Below are 7,249 nucleotides of genomic sequence, written 5' to 3'. Positions count from 1 at the left end.
AAGGGGGTTGGTTGCAGAAAATGCCGGACCTGGGGAAATGGGCTTCAGGTGGTACCCGGGACTCCACTCCCAAAGGGGCAGGGCCACACACACACACACACACACTCGGGACCTAGTCCCCAATTAACCAATCAATCATATTTATGGAACATTTACTATGTGCAGAGCACTGTAATCATAATTATTATTATGGTATTTGTTAAGCACTTACTATGTACCCAGCACTGCTCTAAGAGCTGGGGTAGATACAGGGTAATAGGTTATCCCACGTGGGGCTCACAGTTCTAACCTCCATTTTACAGATGAGGTAACTGAGGCATAGAGAAGCTACGTGTCTTGCCCAAGGTCACATAGCAGACATATGCTATTAGTGCATAATGATGGCAAAAAAGAAAGCTTCCCTTTTAATGCACAGAGATGTTGCATGCCAGAGGACAGTCTATATCCATCCATATCCTTCTGACTCCCAGGCCCGTGCCCTGCCCACTAAGCCACACTGCTTATATCCCTGTGCCATGTAGGGTACACTTTCCTCAGGCTATATTGGATGTATTGTCCTTTATACTTGCACTGAGGTAATTCTTTCAACTGAAGAATACTATGTTGTGGAAGTAAATAAGGTGCATTTGGAAGCAGCGTGGCTCAGTGGAAAGAGCATGGGCTTTGGAGTCTGGGCTCATGAGTTCGAATCCCAGCTCTGCCACTTGTCGGCTGTGTGACTGTGGGCAAGTCACTTAACTTCTCTGTGCCTCAGTTCCCTCATCTGTAAAATGGGGATTAAGACTGTGAGCCCCACGAGGGACAACCTGATTCCCCTATGTCTACCCCAGCGCTTAGAACAGTGCTCGGCACATAATAAGCGCTTAACAAATACCAACATTATTATTACATTATTAGACAAGTGACAGAGGCGAGATTAGAACCCACATCCTTTGACTCCCAAGCCCGTGCTCTTTCCACTAAGCCACCTTGTTTCTCTATACACTACTGTACTACACACTTGGGAGAGTACAGTATATCAGTTTGCGGTCTAGAGAGGGAGATGGACAGGAATGGCTCGCGTGACTCAGTGGAAAGAGCCCGGGCTTGGGAGTCGCAGGTCATGGGTTCGAATTCCGGATCTGCCACTTGTCATCTGTGTGACTGTGGGCAAGTCACTTAACCTCTCTGTGCCTCAATTACCTCCTCTGTAAAATGGGGATTAGACTGTGAGCCTCATGTGGGACAACCTGATGAACTTGTACCTGATGAACTTGTATCTACCCCAGCGCTTAGAACAGTGCTCTGCACATAGTAAGCACTTAACAAATGCCAACTTTATTATTGTAATAAATAGATTAGGGATATGGACATAAGCATAAGCATAAGAGGGTGGGGTGACCTTAAGGGAAGCAGCGTGGCTCAGTGGAAAGAGCCTGGGCTTTAGAGTCAGAGTCATGGGTTTGACCCCCGGCTCTGCCACTTGTCAGCTGTGTGACTGTGGGCAAGTCACCTAACTTCTCTGTGCCTCAGTTACCTCATCTGCAAAATGGAGATTAACTGTGAGCCTCACGAGGGACGACCTGATTACCCTGTATCTACAGTGAACAGTGCTCTGCACATAGTAAGCACTTAACAAATACCAATATTATTATTATTATCAAGTGCTTAAAGGTCCAGAAGCAGCATGGCATAGTGGATTGAGCACGGGCCTGGGAGTCAGAAGGTCATGGGTTCTTGTGGGTCAGTGGAAAGAGCACGGGCTTTGGAGTCAGGGCTCATGAGTTCGAATCCCAGCTCTGCCACTTGTCGGCTGTGTGACTGTGGGCAAGTCACTTAACTTCTCTGTGCCTCAGTTCCCTCATCTGTAAAATGGGGATTAAGACTGAGCCCCACGTGGGACAACCTGATTCCCCTATGTCTACCCCAGCGCTTAGAACAGTGCTCGGCACATAGTAAGCGCTTAACAAATACCAACATTATTATTATTATGTCTCCACCACCTCTCTGCCGTGTGACCATGAGCAAACTTCTTAACTTCTCTATGCCTCAGTAACCTCATCTGTAAAATGTGGATTAACACTGTGAGCCCTACACTGGGACAACCTCTTTACCTTGTATCTACCCCAGCGCTTAGAACAGTGCTTGGCAATAGTAAGCACTTAATAATAACAATTATTATTATTATCCAAGGGCAACGCAGAAGAGGGGAAAAGAGGGCTTAACCGGGAAGTCCAACTCAATCCAAACTCGCGTCCCTCTTCATAGGCATCAGCAGTCATTCATTATCATCATTAACAACCAATTACCAAAATAGCGAACAGCTCTTCCAGGGGCAGAGCCCTGCTGGGACCTACAAGCAAAGGGCTGACTCGGCTTCCTCATCTCATCAAGCGCCCCCCACCCCTTCCCGGGAAGACCCGCCCCCCCCCCCCCCCGTCTCTCCCCCCCTTCCCCTCCAGCTGTCTCTAAATGGAGACAAGAGGCACTGGCCCTTTTAGGCCCTGGGTGTCCTGGACCTCTTCCTTATCCTATATAAGGGGCCTGGGGGCCACCCCCTCTCTTACACCACGTGGGAGGGAGACAGAGCGTGGCCCCTCATTAGGGGTTGGTGAGTCATGGAGACCTTGGTTTCCTTCTTTTTTTGTTTAGTTTTTTTCTGTGGGGTTGATGATGCTAATATTGATTGTGATGTTAATAATGATGCTGATGCTAAAAGGGTTTTGGGAGCCGGGTCAGATCCTAAGTGGGAGAAGCTAGATTGATTTAGGAACGGCTGGGGTTTTTTTAGCTGGGGGAGGGGGGTGAGGTGCCTAACGGATTATGTGGGGGAAATCAATATACTGGGTAAATCGTTTGCTCAGTCGGATTTATTGAACACGTGGTGTGTGCAGCACAATGTGCTGAGTACTTAGAAGGGACTTGATAGTGCATGTGAACTGCATATAACGAGGTGGGGGGAGGGTTTGGGTGGGGGAGGCTTCGGTTTGGGGAGCGGGGACATGACATTATATGTTTCTGATTGTGTTGTTGATGCGGGAACTGGGAGTTGGGGGGCTGGGGAGGGAGGGGTCGCGGGGATACGACAATATCGGTGGGTGAAAATGTTGATTTAAATGGTTTCAATTGTGGGGGTGAGTTGGGGACGGGGGGGCGAGGGGAGGGACGGGTCGCGGGGATACGACAATATCGGTGGGTGAAAATGTTGATTTAAATGGTTTCAATTGTGGGGGTGAGTTGGGGGCGGAGGGGCGGCTGGGGGGGGGAGGCGGTCAGTTGTTTAAGAGTTTGTGCTAGGTCTGGCGTTAGGGAATGGAACAGATGCCATTTCAGCCATGGGCATGGGGCACACGGGGCTTGTGGTGGTGTGCATGATTTCTGTGTGTCTCTGTCTCTCTGTGTGTCTGTGTGTCTCTGTGCCTCTCCTATGGTTCCCTTTCTTTCCAGTTCCCAAGTCGCTTGCATCAGACTACAACTCATTGAGTGGAGTCCCGGTTCTCCTTTGCCTACAGCTCTTGTCTCTGCAGGCACAAAATTCATGCATTCATAAAGGTGCATTTCATCTCCCACCCCCGCGATTGAGGGGTGTTAAAATCAAATACCTCAGTAGACTCTGTTTTTATTCATTCACTCTCTTCTCTCATCGTAACTCAGCTCGCGTTCTCGGTTCCTCCCAAGCCAATCTTATTCTCCTTTAGCCTCGTTCTGTACCCTCCTTGGCTCACTGGAAAGAGTCCGGGCTTGGGAGTCAGAGGTCATGGGTTCGAATCGCGGCTATGCCACTTGTTAGCTGTGTGACTGTGGGTAAGTCACTTGACTTCTCTGTGGCTCAGTTGCCCCATCTGTAAAATGGGGATAAAGACTGTGAGCCTCGCGTGGGACAACCTGATTACTCTGTGTCTACCCCAGCGCTTAGAACAGTGCTCTGCACATAGTAAGCGCTTAAAAAATGCTAACATGATTATCATTACTCATGCTGGTGCCCCTCATCCACCAGACTATTGTGTGCTCAGCAAAGCCCACCTCCTCCAGGAAACCTATCCAGACTGCTTTTGTCCCAATGCTGCCGCTGTTGTCTTGGATAATTCATATGCGCGAACATATATCTCTACTTGTCTAAACAGTGGGAGTCTGTGCCACTGCCCCTTCTAGAATGTAAGCCCCTTTGAGAGCAGGGATTTTGTATCTTCCTCTGGGGAAGGTGGTGTGATGGAAAGATTGTGGGTCGGGGAGGCAGTCGACCTGGGTTCTATTTGCCAAGTCTGCCCTGGGTTTGCTGGGTAACCTTAGTCAAGTCACCTAACCTCTCTGGATCTGTTTCCTTCTCTGCATAATGTTCTCCCAGGAATGCTATGAAGACAAACGTGAGAGCAGTGATGTGCAAGCACTGTAGAAAATCTCCACATCAGGGTTTGCTCATGCTGTTCTTCTCGCCCAAACTGGAGATTGTAAGCTTGTTATGGCAGGGAATGTCTGTTACTTTGTACTCTCCCAAACGTCTTCCCCAAAGGGCCAGTGTCTATGGGTAAATCCGATATTATGAGCCTCCCAAAAGGGTCTGTGTGGGGGGTTTGGTCTGATATTGTCAACATCTTCCCCGAAGGGCCAGTGTCTGTGCGTAAATCCGATATTATGAGCCCCCAAAAAGGGCCAGTGAGTGGGGTCTGATATTGTGTCCTCCCCCAAAGGGCCAGTGTTGGGGTAAATCTTTTATGAGCCCCCACCAAAAGGGCCAGGGTGTGGGGGTCGGTCTGATATTGTGAACGTTCTCCCCAAAGGGCCATTGTTTATGGATAAATCTGATATGAGCCCCCCCCCAAGGGCCAGTGGGGGGGGGGGGGGTTCGGGCTGATATTGTAGCATCTTCTCCAAAGGGGCAGTAGCGTGGCTCAATGGAAAAAGCGCGGGCTTGGGAGTCAGAAGTCACGGGTTCTAATCCTGGCTCCGCCGCTTGTCAGCTGTGTGACTTTGGGCAAGTCACTTCTCTGTGCGTCAGTTCCCTCATCTGTAAAATGGGGATTAAGACTGAGCTCCACGTGGGGCAACCTGATGACTTTGCATTCTCTCTCCTCCTCTGCCCCGCGCCCTCCCTCTTCCCCCCCCCCCCCCCCCCGCCGTGCTTAGGCTTAGAACAGTGCTGTGCACATAGTAACTAACAAATACCATTATTATTATAATAAATCCGGTGGATAAATACGGTATTATCAACCTCCCAAAAAGGACCAGTGCGTGGGGGTCGGTCTGATACTGTGTGCGTACTCCCCAACGGGGCAGTATCTGTGGATAAATCCGGTGGGTAAATCCGGTATTATGAGTCTCCCAAAAGGGCCAGTGTCGGGGGGGGGGGGGGGGGGGGGTCAGTCTGATATTGTGTGTGCCCTCCTCAAAAGGCCATTGTCTGTGGGTAAATCCGATATTATGGGCCACCCCGGCCCAAAGGGCCGGGGGGTGGGGGGCTCGGTCTGATATTGTGAACGTTCTCCCTAAAGGACCAGTGTCTGGGTAAATCTGATATGAGCCCCCCAAAAGGGCCAGTGTGTGAGCGCCCTCCCCAAAGGGCCAGTATCTGTGGTTAAATCCTGTATTATGAGCCCCCCAAAAAGGGCCAATGTGTGGGGGTTGGTTTGATATTGAGTCCTCCCAAAAGGACAGTGTATGGGGGTATGTCTGGTATTGTAAGCCCTCTCCCCAAAGGGCTAGTGTCTCTGAGTCAATCTGATATTGTGAACCCCCAAAAGCAACGTGTATGTGGGTCTGATATGGTAAGTCCGCCTCAAAGGGGCAGTGTCTGTGGGTCTAAGTATTGAGCCCCCCCCCTCAAAGGACCAGTGTGTGTGGATCGGTCTGATATTGAGTTCCCCAAAGGGCCAGTGTCTGCGATCGGTCTGATATTGTGAGCCCCTTGATCCCAAAGGGCCAGGGCCAGCGTCTAGGTTTATCTGATTATTGTGAGCCCCTCAAGGGGCAGGGCTAGTGTCCGTGGGTCGGTCTGCAGTGAGCCCCTCAAAAGCAAGGATTGTCTCCTTTTCCCAACCACTCCTGGTCAGCACCAGAGAAGTCCCTTCCAGAGGCCGGAGACTGAGGTGGCCTCGGTTTGATCCAACCCCCTCGACCAGCTTGACACCGCTTGAACCAGCTGGAGCCCTGTGCTGGTTAATGATTGGCTTAGCTGGGGGCACAACTGCCTCAAGCCTGTGCCCACGATGGGGACAGGGCCATGTTGGGAACTGGGGAACTGGGCAAGGAGTGGATGGGGTGGGGCAGCTAGCTTCCAGCAGCTGGAGTGTCCTGATCACAGGTGAGTCTAAACTGGGGCCCCTGGGGGGAGGTCTGGGTGGGGGGTCATCTGCTGAAGATCAACCCTGTCTCTTGGTTGACCCTATCTGGCTACTTGGGATGGCTGGGATGACATGGGCCCTAGCCGCTGCAGGGAGCATAAGTACAGGCCACCTATCTCCTCTATCTTGTGCTGTTCCCTCATTCTGGGGTCGGGGGGAGACCTGGAGCTCCTGCAAGAGGTCAGGGTGAATCTCCCTTCCCTTATTGGCTGGAGTTCTGGGCCCCCACCAGATTGGGTTGTCAAAGTTGCTAATTCAGGAATGTTCTAGGATGGAATCCAGCACTTCCAGGTGGACCAGGCCAGTGGACAGCCCTCAACCTCTTTTGGGATGGACACCGGACACTGTCACAACACCCCTCCCCAAAAAGGGGAGGTCAGGATGTCAACGGTAAGCAATGAATCCTCCTTTTATTTAATCAGTTCTAGGTCTCAGTAGCCCCTGCAGCATACTGGTCAGCGGGTACCCTGTTCCCCTCTGAATATTCCAGCCCAGATGAGGGACAGACTGGTTTCTCTAAGGGAGACAGTTGGGGGGCCTCCTGCCCAGGTCAAGCTCTCACCCACCATTCTCTTCTGCCCTTAAAGCCAAAGGGAGGCATTGATGTGATTGAGGACCCCCTACCCCCACCCCACCACGACCCCAGGAGCTGCTGACCATGGAGAAGCAGAGACTGGCTGCCCAGCTGCTGCACACTGCAGGACCGACCGGAGTGGACACTGCCCAGATTGGAGCTGGACCTTTCCTTCCCCTCATCAAAGCTATCTCCCCTGCCCCTGCCCCCGCCCCCACCCCACCCCATGCTGTCCACCTGGGCTCCCTGCCATTTGAGTATCTAACTCCTCCAGGAGGTGATGGGTGTGAGCACGTGTGTGTGTGTATGTTTTTTGTGTGACACACGGGGTTAGTGGGGAGGAGGGTGGTGAAGTGAA

This window comes from Ornithorhynchus anatinus, chromosome X2 (assembly GCF_004115215.2).
Source record: "Ornithorhynchus anatinus isolate Pmale09 chromosome X2, mOrnAna1.pri.v4, whole genome shotgun sequence".
NCBI classification, from domain to species: Eukaryota; Metazoa; Chordata; class Mammalia; order Monotremata; family Ornithorhynchidae; genus Ornithorhynchus; species Ornithorhynchus anatinus.
This window is presented reverse-complemented; position numbering follows the sequence as displayed.